The sequence below is a fragment of the Nycticebus coucang genome, chromosome 17 (genome assembly GCF_027406575.1).
Source record: "Nycticebus coucang isolate mNycCou1 chromosome 17, mNycCou1.pri, whole genome shotgun sequence".
Classification (NCBI taxonomy): domain Eukaryota; kingdom Metazoa; phylum Chordata; class Mammalia; order Primates; family Lorisidae; genus Nycticebus; species Nycticebus coucang.
This window is the reverse complement of record NC_069796.1, coordinates 38447302-38466115: the sequence shown is the minus strand read 5'-3', so window position 1 is coordinate 38466115 and position 18814 is coordinate 38447302. Positions and strand designations below refer to the sequence as shown.

At 52.7% G+C, this 18814-nt stretch overlaps 1 protein-coding gene across 2 annotated transcripts in view; it reads right to left on the bottom strand.

The window, feature by feature from the left end:
• PSD2 (pleckstrin and Sec7 domain containing 2) overlaps positions 1-18568 on the bottom strand; it is a 56321-nt gene extending 37753 nt beyond the window's left edge. The window contains exons 1-3 of one of the 2 annotated variants that reach the window (XM_053566449.1): positions 18526-18568; positions 14780-14964; positions 11170-11314 (exon numbers count right to left, since the gene is read on the bottom strand). The gene's annotated coding sequence lies outside the window, so the exon portion shown is untranslated. Of the gene's footprint in view, positions 1-11169; positions 11345-14779; positions 14965-18525 lie in introns of those variants that run through there. The other variant, XM_053566450.1, reaches the window with a different exon arrangement.
• Between the last annotated feature and the right edge of the window lie 246 nt (positions 18569-18814).

Sequence of the window (18814 nt, the reverse complement as noted above, 5' to 3'; positions counted from 1 at the left end):
ATGTCCTCCTACAGCAGGGAGTAAGATGGTGATTCTGCCAACACTAGGTACTGGCCCTACCTCGGTTTCTGCACTGGGCAGACAAGGGGCAGCATTGAGCTCCACTCTGGGCAGGAGGCCCAGAGTCCCTGCCTAGGCTGAGGGCCAGCAGAACTCAGCAATAGCTGAACCAGGACCCTTTCTCTTGCTGAGTCCAAGGGAGGGGTTTATAGAGGGAAAGATTTAGGACAGAGGCATAAAACAATGCCCCGATACTCACTCTAGGTGCCCTGTGACTCATCATTGCCCCCTGTGGTCTTTGTGTACCCATCTGTAGAATGGGAGCATCACCTCTGTCCTCCTCCCACCTTGACTGGTGGGACATTTAAGGTCATGGACGCTGAAAGAGCTGAAATCTGAGGAAGGGCAAACTCACTACAGAGGTCAAGGACGAAAAGCCCTAATGTTCCACTTTTCCCACTACCACATTTGACAAATGGTGAGATTGAGGCAGAGAACCCAGAAAGACTTTGCCTGAGCTCACACAGTGAGTAGCTATCTTCAGAACCCAGGAGTAGCCTCCCTCTGCAGCTAGATGAGCTGGAGATGCAGGATGATCCAGGCCCCCCTATTAGGCCCTCCCCATGAGATCTAGGGCCCAAATTCTCAACCAGGAGAGTTGGACTAAAGCAGTGACCTTGCCCACCTGCTGGCAATAGAGGAGGGTAGAGGAGCAGTAGGGTCATAGGACTCTCATCCCAAGGAGATGCCTGCAAATGACAGGTTGCCAGAGGCCAAGATCTCCCACAGCCTCTCTCAGCCTGATCCAGACCCCTCTCCTGGCAGAGGAGGGCCCTGGGCTCAGCTGCCTCTTTTTGGCACTAGCTGAAACGGGGCCCATGGTGATAGTGGACCCCTGGCTAGGCTGGGGCTGACTACCAAGCCAAGCACTTTCTGGGTCTCGGCTGCTCCTGAGACAACCCTCCCCCCTCCCCCTGTGGCGGATGAAGTGAGCTGTGAAAACACAAATTACATGATCTCCCTCCCTCACTCATGACCCTGTAACAATTCCCACTGTCCTCAGAGTAGAATCGGTCTCCCTAGCATGGCCTAAAAAGGCCCTGCCTGCGGAGCTTGTTCTGCTGCCCTCTCCCCCCTCCCCCCTTCAGCCACACTGGCCTTCTTTCTGCTCCCTGAGCTCATTCCCACCTCAGGGCCTTTGCACCAGCTGTACCCTTGTCCTAGAATGCTCTTACCCTAGATCTTTAAAAGACTGCCTCTTCTGCCATTAGAGACTGCTAAGTCCTCAGAAAGGCCCTCTCTGATCACCAGCACTCTACCCCACTCCTCTACTGAGCATCACAGCACCAAGTAGAAGCAAAAGTCTCTTTTCTATTTGTATACTTAGTTCTTGCATCTCCCTCACTAGGATGTAAGTTCAGTGTGTGGGGGGGGGGTACTATATAATGTTCATGCTGCCTCCCCAGAGCCTAGTGCAATGGCTGGCACACAGTGGGCACTTTCAAATATCCATTGAATGCACAACCTAGAAACTATAGTCATCCCCATTTTTGGCAAAAGCTAAGAGAGGTTGAGGAACATGTTCAGAGTCACAAAGCTGAAAAGCAGCAAGGCCTAGATTCTGCTTGGAATGCTAGGTTATCATAGGGATAATTTTATAGTCCCCTCCTTCCTGGAATCCAAGCAGGGGGCTGTGGGAAGTCTAAGAACAGGGTTGAAGGGAGGGATCCAGGGGCCACATGCCCTATGAGACACAGGGGTGAGTGCATGGATGGAGACACCTGTGAGCAAGCATAGGATGAAGGCATTTGCTATACACGCACCCACATACACACTCAGATGGATGCACACATGCACACAGATGCATGTACACTCACACACTCAGATGCATGCACGCACACATGCACACTCAGACACAATCACACACCCTAAGACACATGCATGCACGCTCAGACACATGAACACACATGCACACACTCAGACACTTGCACACACACACTCAGACACATGAACACATTCACATTCACTCAGATGCACGCACATTCACACACTCAGATACATTCACACACTCACACTCATGCATGCACACATTCAGATGCATGCACTCAACTCAGACACATGCACACACATGCACACATTCAAACACTTGCATGCATACTCAGATGCATACACACTCACACACTCAGATGCATGCACATGATCACTCAGATACATGCACACACACACTCAGACACATGCATATACTCAAACACACAGACAAGGAATGGGGCAGCTGCTCCCGAGGCTCTCTCCCAGGGTGGTGAAGTGGAGATGAGGAGCCTGCAGGCTTAGGAGCAAGATTAAGAGCAGCTAGACCTACATCATGTGGCATTCAGGGCCAAAACCTCTCTGCTTTGGGAGAAGCTGTGGACAAAGAAAGCACAACCCAGAGCTTCAAGCTGGGGCATAGGGCGGGGAAGATGCGCTCCCACACTGACCACAGCCACACACAGTGCAGCAGGGGGGCTGGGTGGGCATGAGAGAGGTGGGAACACAGGCCTCCTTGGCAGAAATGGGGGCACAGGAAGCGGAGTGAAGATGGGGGCCACAGTGCTCAGCACTACCCACAACAGGCAAAAGCTAAACCTCAGGATGTCCAGGGGTGCTTAGAGCCCAGGCCGGGTATGTAGAAGCGACTGGGATCAGAAAAAAACTGTTTTGGAATGTCAGTGTGGTGGCAAAGCTGAGACAACAGCTGTCCCAGGGAGTGGGGCTGGGATCCAGGACACTCAGGTTTTGCCTCCAGTAGGCTAGAGCAGCTTGGGCAAATGAAATCCCCTTGGCCTCAGGTGCCCATATCCCAACCAGTTCCTAGTCTTCAACCACTTTGAGCATCTGATGGAGCTGTGGCCCCTACCCCAGACAGACTGTCACATATGAGCTCATTTGAAGTATATTTGGGGAGGTTCATAGACCCCTAAAGCCCACCCATGGGCCTTGGGCATGAGCCTTTGGACAACACTCAAGAACCTTCTACCTCTGACACTGGACATTTGGAGAAAGCTAGAAACCTTTCTTTTTTTATTTTTTGCAGTTTTTGGCCTGGACCAGTTCTGAACCCACCACCTCCAGCATATGGGGCCAGCGCCCTACCCCTTTGAGCCACAGGCACCACCCAGAAAGCTAGAAACCTTTCATTCTTGGACCTATTCTCTGTCTCCTAGGAGCCTACCCTGAACATCTCCATTGGCTCACGGCCCTTCCCCCCCAATTCCTACTGCACTACCTGGCTTCCCAGGTCCCCCAGATTTTAGCATATGGGCTGGAATCTTTACACATACATACATACACACACACACATATGCATACATGCACACCTGGATACTTAAGCAAGATGATCAATGCAAACAGTTGGTATGTAGGAAGTGCTCAGAATAAACCCTCACCAGCTATGCCCCACACCACTTGGGGCCTAGGCTGCCCAGGCCTGGGCGCTCCAAGCCTCCATGGGAATCTGGAGCACAGGCAGTAGGGAGTTTCCTGAAAGACCCTTCACACAGCTCACCATGCTCTCCTACAGTTTCTGCCAGCCAAGGGGCCTTATGGTGAAGATCTTTCTCTTGCCCCTGAGCTCCATATCCCTCCCTAGGCCCAGGTCAGAATCCTCAACATCTCAATGGCCCAGGACACTGTAGAAGGGACATCCACCCAGGAACCTCAGGAACATCCCCAACTCCACACTCCAAAGTGATCCTAGACCCTCCTAATCCACATGGTCTTCCTAACTTGGACCCCTCATGAAACAACAGTTGCCACAGACTGGGACAGTTCAGGACAGTGGGTCAGTGCCCTAACTGCACAATCAGAAAGACCTGGCTCCAAATCCCAGCTCTGCCACTGCCCCACCTCTCTGAGCCTCAGTGGTCTCCTCTGTAAAATAGGGGCTGCTAACAACACCTGCCTCTCAGGGCTACTATGCAGAGCAAAGGAGATGGCATGTGCAGTGCTCAGGGAAGAGTGGTGCCTGCTGCCTTCCAGAAGCTCTTGGGGTGCAGGGGACCTGGATGGCTGCCCCCCGGCAGTGGGATGCCCAGGAGAACAACACACAGCACAGGTCATTCAGAGGGCGCTCAGTGGACATTTGCCCTTGGCAGCTGTCAGAGTGGGTTCTGAAGCAGGGGCTTCAGAGACCCAACCTGAGAGTGCAGGCAGATGAGACTTCTGTGGAGGCCAAAGAGGGCACCCCTTCCCTTTCCCAAGGCAGCTGAAGGACCCACAGTCCTCCCTCCCCTAAACACACTCCCACCCAAAGCCAGGCTCACTCCTATCTTTCCATCTCAAGTCACCAGGGCCAGGAACCTGGGCCTCACTTAAAGGTGCCCACCCTCTACAGGTGGTGCTAATTTGAGGATATAAACAAGCCAAGCACCCCCTGCTTTCCCTCCCTGGATTCAGCCACCAGGGAACCAGTCTTTGCCTTGGGTAGTGGGGGTCTGAAAGGCCTCTCTTTTCTCATGGTCAGGCAGACAGCGATCCCCGGGCTAGGTGCACATTTGCATCTTATGTACATGTGCCCCACAGCCTGCTGGGATTCTCAGGGCCCTTAGGCCTCTCTCCATAAAGGTCATTCCTGGACATCTCCCAGCTTGCTTCTCTCCCCCAGCACCCTGGCCAATCTGCATCCTCATTTGCCTACCATTTGCATACATCTGCATGCTCATTTGAAGAGCCCTTAACTAATGAAATCCACAATGACTTCTGTCAAATCTCAAATCATGTTTATAGCTGGTGACTCTACCTCCAACTGACTTCCCCGCGGGGTGAAGTGGAACCACAAAGGACTAGGCCAGTGGTTCGCAACCTTCCTAATGCCACGGCTCTTTAATACAGTTCCTATGCGTTGCAACCCAAAGGTTGACAACCGCTGGACTAGGCTGTCCTGGTTAAGGAAGTCCAACACCAGACGGGCCATTGCTCTGCTTTCCTCAAACTTCAGAGGGCATTTGGACTCACCTGGCTACTGAAGCCCACATTTGACCCATACTTCTGTGGGCTGAGATTCAAATTCTAAAAGCTACAATGGACTGACCAAGTGCAAGTCCTCCCAGCTGGCCCTGCCCCAGCTAAAATGCCTAGGCAGGGGCAGGCCTGAGGGTGCCAAGACAGCTCAGTCTCTGAGCAGTTTCCGCAGTCTGCTTCAACAGCCAAGAGAGATAAACCAAGAAATTTCATCCTCACTTCTCCCTGCCTAAGTTTCACATAACCTACAGCCTAGGTCCTAATGTTCTCTATCCACACACCCCAAGCCCTTTCCCTGTCTACTCCCTCCCCTGTGGCCTCCTCCACCTCTCCCTAAGCTCTATGTAACTCCTCTCACCTCCTCCCTTACAGAGTCCTCTCATCCCTCCTTCCCTCCTATTCCCCATCATTTCTTATCTCTGCTTTAGGACTTCAGCTCAGGGTCTGATGAGGGTTGTGACCTCCCTGCTGAAAAAACACTAGCATGTGCTACAAAGTGAGCCAGTATGAAAGGACTATGCTGGGCCATTCCACTGGCACCTCCTCTCTCATCCATAGCCATGAAGTGAGACCCTGGCACTGGTAAAGTCTCACTCCTTCATGGGCAGTATATAGGGCAGGACAGAAAGAGGGGAGTCGAGAGTGACACCAATGTTTGAGCCCTGAGCAACAGCAGGACACAGTTGCCACTTCTGGGAAGCGGAAACCTAGGTGGAGCAGATCTGAAAAGTTGAGTTTGAAGTGTCCAATAGCCATGAAAGTTGAGATGTTGGGGAGATGAATGGAGCTCAGGAGAGAGGGTGAAACTTGGGATTTAAACCGGGGGGCTGGAAGCACATATGTAGTACTTCAAGCCCCAGGATTAGATATCATTAGTATGAGGAGTGTAGATGAGAAAGAGAAGCTGTGCAGGGCTGGGTCCTGGGGTACCTGATGTCAAGAAGTGGGGGTGGGGGAAGAAACCAGCAAAGGAGGCTGAGATGGAGCAGCCCACAAGGTCAGAGAAGAATAGGAGAATGGGTGGCTTGGAAGGCAAGGAAAGTATTTAAAGAAGAAGAAAAACGAACACGTCAAATACTGCAGACAAGACTGAGAACTGGCCATTGAGTGCAGCAACTGGAAGGTTACTGGTGAGCTTGAGGAGAGTGGTCAGTGGAATGGAGAGGGTGAAAGCCCACTCAGAGTGGAGTCGAGAGTGGAGGAGAGGACATGATGAGGACAGTGTGTCTAAACAACTCTGCTGGGGAATTTCTCTGTAAAGGGTGGCAGAGTTGCAGTGGTAGCCGGGTTGGAGAACAATGATCTAGTGGAGAAGAGGAAACAATGATGAAGGAGAAGACACCTTCTCAAGCAGGCACAAAGGGATGGAATCTAATGCACAAGCAGAGGGGTGGCCTTAACCAAGAGCAGGGACACTTTGCCTACAGGGACAGAAGGAGGCAGAGCAGTGGGTGCAGAGGCTGGTAGACGGGTGAGTGTGGCTCTGGGAGCTGAGGAAGTTCTGACTGCTTCTACTTTCTCAGAGGTTGTCACCTGAAAGGGAAAAAGGGACAGGAGAGGCTGGGGCTTGCAGGTAGAAAAGTGAGTATGAAAGAGTCTTCCAGCTTTAGGATCCACCTGAAGTTCATGGGGTTGGACTTAAAGTGAGAGCAGTCAAGGCAGTGATTTTTCTCAGCCTCATTCAGTCACACAGATACAAGTGTGGAGCAGGCCAGGTATGGGATTTAACCAGCGTTAGGGTTTTGCTAAGTATGTGTCAAGAAGCAAAATGAGATGGGGAGTTGGGGGCTGCAAGGGAAGGATTATCCTGCCTTTTTCATCTTGCTTAGGCTCCATCCCTACTGGTGCCTGGAACCCACCATACATTCCCTGATGTGGGCTGTGTGTGGCCCCTTCTCTGCTCTGGTCTCACAATGAACTCCTGAGAGACGGCCACAAGTGGTCAACCACACCTGGGGAAAGTTTACTGGTGAGCTTGAGGAGAGTGGTCAGTGGAATCGAGAGGGTGAGAGTCCTCTCATCCCTCCTTCTCTCCTATTCCCCATCATTTCTTATCTCTGCTTTCCCTGTCTACTCCCTCCCCTGTGGCCTCCTCCTCCTCCTCAGTGTATGAGCTTCCCATACACTGTTCCTCTGACCCAGAAAGCACCTCAGACCTCACACACGCAATCTTGAGTCCTCCATCACCCTTCCTGTGCCACTGCAAGAGCTCTTCCTTCCACTCTCCCATTGCCAGTCAGACACAGGGCCTGTCCATTCTGCCTCCTAAGTCTCACCTAACTCCCCTTCTCTCCACCTTCCACCACCAACAGCGCAGTCCCAGCAGGGCCACCAAACCTACACAACTCCATTCTGTCAGCAAATGGAGTGCTCTCCCCAGTGCTCTCCCCTCCCCAACTCCCTTACCAGCCCCAGTTCCTGGCATCTTGCACTAGACGCCATCATATCCTCATAACCAGTCTCATTTCCACCTGCTGACCCAGCCAGTCCTGCTCTATCCTCCCCAGAGTGCCTTTCCAGCACCCAAAAATGCCCGTCATTCCCCTCTTTAAAACGCTTCAGAGGCTCTCAATGCCCTTGGGGGAAAGGCCAACTCTTCAGTCAATATTCCAAATATTCCAGGCCAGCTGTGGGCTGTGCCCATCTTCCTGTCTGGCCCCCCCATCCCCTCTTCCCTCGATGTCCCCCTCACTATATTCTCTGGGCCCCTCTATCCCCCAAGAAGCACCTGCCTGAGTTGTGGCTCACTCACTCCCCACTCCTGTGGGTGTTAAGCCCCATCCATGTCTGTTTGATCTCTAGTTCCAGCATTTGGTCTGAAGTGGGGATTCAGTCAGTTTTGCTGACCTGGTACATGGATGACTAGGTAGACGAAGCTTCTGGCAGTAGAGAAGGAGAGAAGTAATAGGTTTTAAACACAGGGAATGACCTTATCCCTCAGCCAAGTGACCTAACAGCACCACTTACTACAGGACAAGCCACTGACATGTGCCTCCTAATATGACACCCTGCAAATATGACATCACCTATGGGATGTTCTTGCTGAAAAATGTTTAACCTGAATCTAATCATGAGCAAGTTGTAAGACAAATGCAGAATGTGGGACATTCTATAAAACTTCAAAATTGACAATGTCATAAACACAATTTTAAAGCAGGTGATTAATCCAGATTAAAAGATTAAAGAGGCATTAATAAATGTGATATATGCTCCTTGATTAAACTTTTTAAACAACAGCTATAAAGGACATTACTGAAAGAGTTAGAGAAACTTTGATATGGACTAACATATTAGGTCATTACTAAGTTTCTCAGGTTTGATAAAAGTCATTTTGTAAAAATGTCCTCGTCTCAGGAAATTCACACTGAAGTATTTAGAGGTGAAGTGTTATAATGTCTGCAGCTTTCAAAAGGTTGAGCAAAGAAAGAGAAAAATGTGGCAAAAAGTTAACAACTGGCAAATCTAGGTCTCTAGGTTAAGAATATATAGGTGGGTGTTCACTGTACTATCAGGGTTGACAAGACAAAAAGTTAGGGGGAATAGAGGGAGACACTTGAAAAAAGGGAGCTCAGGAGCAGACTTGTAGATAGCAGTCAGAGGAGAAGACACTCGTTCCTCCGAGGGGCCACAAACCTGAGGCAAGCTGGGCTGTGAGCCTGCCCTGGGCAGTTCATTACCTAAAAGGGCCAGACCAGACTCTGAGGAGTAAACTCACTTGTGAGCAAACCTGTTCACCAAGGAGACAAGGAAAGTAACAAGTCCCAAGAAGACCAGCAGGCAGCCCTCAGCCGGGCCAGGGACATGGGCCCCTCCCCACCTCTGCTGAGTTAAGGCAAGGAGCCAGGTCTGGCCCTAGGCCTACCCCCCCCCAACAAACACCCCTTGAGGGGCGACAGCCTGAGTGTATCCTCCCATTCAAGGAGCCAGGCTAAATATGGAGCCAGACATAAGATGCCGCTCAAAACAGATTTTCCTGGAAAAGACCATCTGGCAAAGGAGCTCTAGAGCATCATCTGTCGAGAGAGGCAGTGTTGATCTCCTGCAAGCCAACATCCAGAATGGGGATAACTTAATCTCACCTCCCTAGGAGACCCCAGCTTAGTGCCTCAGTGTCCCCCAAGGTCACCCCTTTTCCCAGATGGAGAGACACTCAGTCCCATCTCCCTGCTAAATTGCCTGTCCTGGGAAGAAGAGGATGAGGCTGGGGATACAGGTCTAAGTGTCTTCCCAGGTGCAAATCCTGACTCTGACACTTATTATCCAGGTGACATTGAGCCAGCAACTTCTCCCTGAGCCTCAGTATCCTCAACCACAAAATGGTAATAATGGTAGTGACTCCCTCTACAGTTTGCTATATGATTTAGCACAGTGGTGGTACTTGATATATGGAAGCTGGGCAAGGATGCCCTCTAACCCCTCACTCTTTCAGTCCTGTAAGAGCAGGAAGTCACTCTTTCCAGCCACTTTTGCTCCCTCCCTTCAGAAAAGACCCTGGGAGGCACTATTGGTCAGGTCTGCTTGGGGAACATGCACCCCTTAGCTGTCTGATCAAGACAAGCTGCAGGAGGGAGACCTCTCAGTCTAGCATGGGGTACCCACGGGACTGCAGGGTACAAATTACTCAAGCACTGAGACTTCAACTAGCAAGAGGCTTCAGTGGGTGAAGCCTTCCAAGGACATCCCTGTCATCCCCTCTACCTTTCGCTGGACCACCACTCACATACTATCTCCCCCCCCAGTGTGTGGGAACCCTCTGGGGGTTCTAACCAAACCCTAGGGACCCTCTATGTTTCCACCAGGATGAAACTTAAGTAGCCCCACTCAAAAGCCACTGCCTCCCACCACATATCAGGGAAAGGGGGCTGTTTGGAGGGCAGGTCTCTCCTCCAGAAATGAAAGGAAGACAGAGGGGGGCAGCTGGCTGGTGTTACTGACTCAGAGACCCCAGGTCACAGAACTTGTAGCTTCCCTGGTTCCTAAACTCCTAGGAGAGGGGGTGGAAGAATGACTATATCTGGGGCCATGGAGTTGGGATGAAGGTAGTCCCAGTGCCCTTTACCCACTCAAGTTGCCTGAATAGCTCCCCATTAAGCAGCACTTGTTTCCAAGGTCTAGAAGAAGGAACTAAGGAAGCCAGAGAGTTCAAATGCCTCTCCCCAGACCCAGGCTGCCCATCTGCCCTGGGCAAACCCTGAACACTCTCCCTGGTCCCCATCAAGCTCAGTCTGCATTGAGTCTTGGACTCTCTTCCATTTTGACAAGTGTTTCTGCTCTCAGTTCTCTTCCTGGAACCCCCAAGATGGCCCCAAAACAAAAAAGTGGACTTCAGGCCGTAGCTCCCTGGGCCTATGCAATAACAATGGCCCCAGTTATCACTCCAGGGAACCCTGAGATCCTCCAGGAACAGCAAGAGTCTGAATACCTCCTCCTAAAAGGGAATCAGCTGGGCAAAGCGGCCCCACATCTGGATTCCCTGCCCCGCCCAGCCCCAGCAGCCCTCCAAGGACCCTTCCCTCCCTGCTGCTGCCTCGGCCATTATGTGCCTCCTCTGCCTTGCCAGCTGCCTGCCACGCCCCCATGCTAGCCCCTATTCTAGAAGCAGTCAGGGAGGCCTGGCCACCAAGCCCGGCTGTCAAAGTTGGGAAACTGGAAACAGAAATAAATCCTCAAAGCTGCTCCCTTGTGAAGGTGGCTGCCAGCAGGCCCTGGACAAACACCCGGATCTCCAGCCACCCAGCTGCTACTAACACCCATCAACGCACACATATACACACAGATTATACAAAAGGGAGAGAGAGAATCAGGAGGCAGAGTCCAGGAGACAACTAGGCTTGCCGGCCCTGACCCTTCCTGCAGGCTTGGGGGGAGGGCTTTCCAGCAGCGCCCCCATCCTGGCCCAGACTCGGCCATCCCGGGCTTCCTCTCTCTGCCTCATCTCCATGACAACCGTATCCTTCGGATGCTCCAGCCGCCTCGGAATTGATCTCGAAATGCAGCTTTGTTAGCAGACCCCAGCGGGGTACAGAGGGCGGAGGGCGGCGCCCGCCACCCAGAGTGTGCCTCCTCCCCCCAGCACCCTCTCCTGGCCCCCAGCCTCGCTTCGAAAGGGGAGGGGCGGGGTCCTGGAGCACGCGGGCCCTGGGGACAAGGTAGCCCCGCGGCACCACTCACCGCTCCTGGTCCCAGCCTCTGGGTCCGGCCTCTCACGACGGGGCCATGCGGAGGCCGCGCTGTACTGACGGTCCTGCTCAGTCTGTTGGAGCTTCCAGAGCTCGCTTCTGTCCCTTCAGGTGTCAGAACCACGGCTGTGGAAAAGCTGAGCAGAGATGTGAGGACGGGCAGCAGAAGGGAGGGAACGAAGGAAAGAGGGAGGGACGGAGGGAGGGAGGGAGGAGCGGGAAGGGCGGGGAAGGGCGGGGGGACTGCGGGAGGGCTAGCAGCGGCGCCTAGCCGGGAGGTGACAGCGGCCACCCAGCCCGGCCCGCCCACCGCGCCTTTCCACCAAGCGCTCCACCTCTCTTGCCCCCACCCGGGTGGAGAGGGCGCGGCCAAACCTGTCCCGCGCGGCCAAACCTGTCCCACACAGCCCCCGCGTCGGGCTCTTTAAGAAAGGGGGGGAGGGGAGAGCCGCGGGGTTCCGCCCCCTCCTAGCCCAGCCCGGCCCCTCTGTCCTCGAACCCCAGACCATACCCAACCACCGTCCGCTTGGCAGGACCCTCCCGACCCAGACCCTCAGCCCTTCTGACCTACTCGCCATCCTCAAAGTGTAGGAGGGGGCGGGTCCTCCTCTCCTGGTAAAAGACTCCTGTCCTCTACCCAGCCCACCACATGGAAGCCCCTGGGAGACGCGGACAAGGGACCAGCAGGGAGAGCAGGGGGCAAGTCACCCTTAGAGAAAGGGAGACTGAGCCCTAAAGATCTACTGAGACAGAGAGACAGACAGACAGACAGACCTGGGGCATGGGGTGAGATGGAGAATTTGAGACAAAGTTGGGGGGTGGGCAGAAAAGAGAGACAAAGGAAAAAGACAGTGGAGGGAAGTGGGAGGTGAGGAGTGGATCCAGCCAAGGATGCAAGCCCCAGTGCCAGGTTAAGAGGAAGCCACACTAGGGAGATACATGGTGACAAAGAGATAAGAGTGCACTCTGGGCTGTAGAAACCATCTCCCAAGGCCCCAGAGTCTCTTCTCTGTGAAGCTCTCCCCTCAGCTGAGGACCCTAACTCTGAAGAAGAAAGTTGACCAGATTGCACCTGGTCTAAACAGTAAGAAGAACTTTGGGGCTGTGAGCCTTCTGCATAACAACGTGCTACCTCTCAAAGAGATAACAGACCCCACCCATAGGGACCTAAGGAGACCTGGGACTGGGGGAAGGAGAAGGGGTGAGCAGGCCCAGTCCCTGGGAGAAGAGAAATCAGGTTAGAGTCAGGCCCTGCCACAGGAGGCCACTTTCTACCTCACTTCTTCCATTCCAGCCCCTAGGGCTACTCACCCCACCCAGTTCCTGCTCACCTCCAGACCTTTGCAGATGTTCCACACACCCTCTGACTGGGCCATGATCCTGCTGTGCTTAATCCAACTTGACCCTCAAATCTCTACATAAATGCCCCTTCCTCCATGAAATTTGCTCTAATCTAACCTTCTTTCCACATAGTCAGAGACTCTTTCCAGGGAGAAGGAAGAGGATTTGTCAGCCTATGAGGGGTGTCTGAACTATTCAGAGTGGCAATAATTGGAGGTGTGGGATCCGAGCTGTGATTAGTCTCCCTCTCTTCAAACTGGGTTATTAACTGGAACTAGGGTTTCACCAACTGTTGTGACACTTCTGCTGTTAACTGTATATTTACCATAAGCCACAGTTCACACTAAGGGATTTCCATGTGTTATATTTAACCTTCAAAACTATGTTGCAACCCATTTACAGATGAGAAACTGAGGTGCCAAGAACATAAGTGGCTTGCTAAAACTCCCAGGAGGTCTGAACCTGTGGACACAGCTAGGCAGTTAAGAGGGCACTCAGACCACACCCCTCCGCTGCTTATCAAATACTAGGACATCCCCACAGAGCACAGCAATGAAGGGACCACTCTGGATGCCCAGGATCTTCTTGAAGGGCCACACCACATTCTACCCTTCAGCAGGAAGCAATGGCAACCAACAGGGGCTGTGGAGGGAAGTGTAGGTGACAAGGCTTTGATTACACAGTCCCCATCCTTAGGACCATAACCTCAAGTCACAGCTGGATCACCTTTTACTGGGTTTCCATTTCCTTACCTGCCCAGTGAGGGCAGGGATGGGGATAAAAGGAGCTGATGTGCTCAAGACCTGGCACACAGATGGACTCAACAGGCCATGGCTATTTCAATTGTAAGGATGATTCGTGGAATGGATTATTTAATTTCTGTCCACCCAGTGGACTCTGAGCCCTCTGAAGCGAAGGTCTGCCTTGCTCATAATGCATCCTCAGCACCTAGCATACAGTATGGCTTAATAAATTACATATAGAGAGGGAAAGAACCTGGGAAGGGAGGAAGGTAGACATAGCTGTCTCACCCCATAATCTGGGCCAGGCCAGTGCATAGAACATGGTCTCACCTGGATCTGCTCCCATCTTTCTTAATTCTGGGGGCCTGTTGAAGGATCCAGGGAACCAGGCTTCTAGTCTAGCCTCTGCACATCCTAGTTGTGTGGTCATGGGTGGCTGTACCCTTTCCTGAACCCAACTTTCCCCTCTATCAAGCAGAAGTAGTTCAAAGGGCTCAAAAGGCTGCCTTGAGGCCACAGGAAGGCTGTCTGTGAGCGCTTCAGGTGCCATGGTCACAGGACAGAAGATTATTGTTATTCTTCCTTGCAGCTACTTTTCAAAGGGAGCAGGTCAGTGTCCCCCTACCCAGCAGTCAAAATGTACTGTGTTCCCAGCACCCCTCCAGGGAAAGAAGAATCAGTAGCTTCTCCAAGTGACTTCCCTTTTTTCCCCTACCTTACCTCCTGCTCTGAGGGGGTCTCACAGGAAGGCAGGTACTGAAGCTGGGCTAAAGACCTTCACACACAGGGGCCTTTCCCCTTGGTTTTCTTCCTGACCTTTGGTTGGTCCCTGGGGAAAGCACAGAGGGGTATGGGAGGGCCCAGATGCACTGGAAGTGGTCAGCACCCCAGTAGGGACAAGGGCAGGGGTGCAGCTTCTAGCCCAGTGAGCCCACAACAGCACCTGCCACAGTGAGGCCTCTCCCTGACCTCCTGCCTCCCTAGGTCCAGCATGGCCTCCTGATCTTGCTCAACCTGAGTAGAGTGGGGACATCCAGGGAGGAGAAGCGGCCAGAACCTGAGACCTACCAGCTGTAGAGACTCATTTTGGTCCAACCCTGTGCTCTAGGTGGCTCAGCTTGAAAAGCCCCGAAAACAACCAATTCACCCAACATCCAGTGGGATGACTGGGGATGAGGAGACTGAGGCCAGGGGAGAAGAGGCTTGGAAGGGATTGCCCAGGCCAATCCGAGAGTGCTCAGTGAGCACCTACTGTGTACCCAGCCCTGCACTCAGCACCACCATATCCCTAAGACAAAGGCCCTACCTAACTCCACCTCCTTGTATCCACTCTGACACCTCCCACCTCAAATTTGATGTTCTAGGACATCTCCCACCCTCATAGCCACCCACCCCCAACTATTTCTAGTGGCCTCACTTTGTTTACACAGGTTCTCTGTTTAGGCTGCCTTCCCCATCACCCGCCCTCACTTAGCTGATTTCTCTCAACCCTCCAGCTACTGTCCCATTATTCTTTACCTGTTATGGCAAAGCTCATTGAGAAAATTGTCCATCCTTGCTGTCTCCAATTCTTCTCTTTTTTGAAGGAACTGTAATCCAGCTCTTATCCCTCCACCCACACACACTCCACTGACACCGTTCATCGAAGTCACCAACACAGCTGCTGAGTATAGATGTATAGGTTAGGTGCTGCACAAGGGTACCTAGGGTGACAAAGGGTAGAGAGGGAGCTGAAACCCAGCCTGCATCTGCCAGGGGAAGGGACACCTATTTCTCTACACCAAGTGTCTGCCTGCTGTGTACCTGCCTGGCCTTAGCCAGGTCCATCTGGAATGGCCACCATTTTCTAATGTTCCTACAATGAGCTAGGCAGACAGATCATAGCCTGTTCCTTAGTGGCAGCCACAATACCAAATCCAAAAGTCAATCAGAGGCCTCAACTTAATTTACTGGCAGCACTTGACATCAGTTGATCACCCCTTCCTCCTTGAAATACTTTCTTCCCTTAACTTCCAGAACTCCTTACTGCCATGCTTTTCCTCCTACCTCGCTGGCTGTGCTTTCTCTTCTTCCTTGCTGGTTTCTGCTCCCCTCTCTGACCTCCAAATTCCAAAGTGCCCTTAGTCTTCTCCATCTCACACTCTCCTGTGGTGATCCACCTTGGCTTCAAAGCCCAGCTAGACCCTGATGATTCTCAATGTATGATTCTCCAGCCTAGACCTTTCCCTCTGAGATCAAACCCAAGTGCTGACGTGAAGTTGCCACCAGGATGCCCAAAGAGCAGCTCCACCTTAATCCAACCCAAATGACCTCCTCTCATTCTTCACATAAATGTCACAACTATCCTTCCATCAGCTCAAGCCCCAAACCAGAGAGTCATCCTTGCCTCCCTTTCTCTCATACCCCACATCCAATACCTCGACAAATCCTGTCAGATTTACTTTCAAAGGATGTCCCCAAATGGCAACTTCTCATTAGCTTCACTGCCACCACCCTGGCCTGAGCCACTGTCATCTCTTACCTGGATTATTCCCATAGCCTTCTGTCTCCCTGTTCCCACACAGAGCCACTACAGACATTCCCGAAGGATATGGGAATGTCACATCCCCACCAAAGGGATCCTGTTAAATGTATGCTAGATCAGCGGGGGACAGTGGCTCATGCCTATAATCATAGCACTTTGGGATGCTGAGGCACCCAGTTCACATGAGGCCAGCAGTTCAAACCCAGCCTGGGAAATAGCAACACACACACACATACACACAATCCCTACAAAAAAATTAAAAAATTTAAATTAGCCAGGTGCCTGCCACTTCCTGTGCCACTTAGAGTAAACCAAGTCTTTACACTGGCTAGAAAGTCCTACAAGATCTGATCCCAACCTCTTTTCTGATCTCACTCCCCTCAAGCCACACCAGCCTCTGCCTCCTTGCTGTTCCTCTAGTGCATAGGCACACTCCCACTTCAGTCACCTTCCCTGACCGCTGTACCTAAAATACTCCTCCCTCACTCAGATCTCCCATTTCCCTGCTTTCTTCCTCCATCACATATATTTACATGCTGCATGTTTACTTGTTTATTCTGGTTATTGTCTGTTTCCCCACTACCATTGCTAGACCATAAAGCTCAATGAGGGTAAGAATTTTGTTCTTAGGCCAGGCACCGTGGCTCACACCTGTTATCCTAGCACTCGGAGAGACCAACGCAGGTGGACACCACCCGAGGCAAGGTTCGAGACCAGCCTGAGCAAGAGCAAGACCCCACCTCTACTAAAAATAGAAAAACTGAGGCAAAAGGATGGCCTGAGCCCAAAAGGTAGAGGCTGCTGGGAGCTATGATGATGCTATGGCACTCTACCCAGGGTGACCACTTGAGACTCTGTCTCTAAAATAATAATAATAATAATTTTTTTTTTTTTTTTTTGTAGAGACAGAGTCTCACTTTATGGCCCTCGGTAGAGTGCCGTGGCCTCACACAGCTCACAGTAACCTCCAACTCATGGGCTTAAGCGATTCTCTTGCCTCAGCCTCCCAAGTAGCTGGGACTACAGGCGCCCACCACAACGCCCAGCTATTTTCTGGTTGTTTTGCATTTTGGCCTGGGCCGGGTTTCAACCCGCCACCCTCGGTATATGGGGCCGGCACTTTACCGACTGAGCCACAGGCGCCGCCCATAATAATAATTTTTTAAAAAAGAATTTTGTTCTTTTACTTGTGTAACCCGTGGGGCTAGATCAGTGCCTGGCACGTAGTACCCAGGTAAAACAGTCAGCTAATGAATGCCTCAAGAGATGAAGGTAGATAACCAGATACTAAACAGAGCTTTGAAACAAACATACACAAAAAAAAAACTGGTATGTGGGTGGTGCCTGTGGCTCAAAGGAGTGGGGTGCCAGCTCCATATGCTGGAGGTGGTGGGTTCAAACCCAGCCCCAGCCAAAAACTGAAAAAAAAAAAAAAAAAAACTGGTGGGTGACAGCAGCTAGCTGAAGGACTGGGGGCTACTTCAGCCAGGTGTCCAGGGGAGGCCTCTCCAGGGAGGTGCCCCCAGGCTGGGCATGCATCCCCACAGGCTCCCACAGCACTATGCTCTTCCCCTAGCACAGCACATACCACAATGCATTGTTACCATCGGGACTGGACTCTCCACGAGAGCAAGGACCTGTCTCACTCCTCTGAGGCCCCAGCTCCTCCTTAAGCCCAGGGGCAGCATAAAGTAGGCACTCAAAAGGTGATGAACCAGAGAATGAATGAATGAGAGGCCAGGGACAAACCCATGCATGGACCATGACTCTGACAGGGCCCACAGCAGGGAAGCCATGCAGTCAGGAGCCTGGGCAGGGAGCCATAGAGGTCTGGGGTGGAATCACTGGAGCCCCAGAGTCTAGTTAGTAAGTGTGGACAACATTACTACAACTCCTGTGTTAGCTAGGAGGGAATGTGAGGAGGAAAGCCCATTCTCACAGGGCACCCCTGGCCAGGAGGGGCAGCAAGTCTGAGGTGAGGGGAGAGTCACCTGGAGGAGAGCAAGGCCACGGCAGTAGAAAAAGGAGAGTGCTGCCTGTCCTACCCCCTCCCCCAGCAAGCATGGCCTTGCCAAAGTTGGGCTAAGGCTGGTGGACAAAGCCCCACAGGGAGTGCCAGGGACTTGCAGTGCCTAGAGCCAGCCGGCCTAGGGCCCAGGGCACAGGCAAAGCCCGGCCCAGAACTTCATCTGAGAGCCTTTGTGGGCCTCTGGGAGCCTGTCCAGGGGAATACTGGGAACCGGCCAGGGTGGTATGGAGTGGGCACTCCCTTGCTTCCGGAGGTCCAGTTGGCCATCCATGCCTGGGTTGATGGGGGATGAAGGAGTGAACCCCTTCTGCCCCTCAAATTCCTACCCTTGAGGTGACCTCAGCCCGTCCCAGGAATTCGAGCCTCTAGGATTGGACTGGCCGGCACATCAGCTGAGTTAGGGTTAAGTTAGGGATGAAGCTGACAACCACTCCTATCCTACGCGCCCCCCCCCCAAGAATCCCGGCGGGAGGGAGGAGGGCAAGCCTTTTTCCAAAGCGAAGGGACAAGGGACATGTCCAGTCCTGCCCGGGGAGGTGCAACCAAGCTGCGAAGGTTCCCGGGAGGGCGAGCTCGGCTGGGAGCGAGCTGTGCCAGGCCCCGGAGGCTCTCTGCCTCCCTCTGGTGGCCACACTTAAGAGTTACCGAAGCGGCCGCGTCACCGGGCTCCACGGGCCCCGGGGTCCCTGGCGAACTGAGGAAGGCTCTCACCAAGAAAGCGAACGGAGGTCATATGGGTTATCCCTTGCCTCAGCACCAGGCCCAGCCGCAGGCACTCTATAATCAGCCTGCGCGTCGGGATGCTCGCTCTTCTGGAAGTCTTTTATCTGATCCAACCCGAGTATTTCCTCAACAATGGCCCAGCCTGCGTCCGAAAGCCTACACAACACGGATGGAAAACTGAGGCTTCTCTGACTATCCCACGGTGACCCAGGCCCCCTATTCCTAGAGCCAGAGGCCACTGGGAATTGAGGCGAGCGCAGGTACTTGGGCCCGCCGC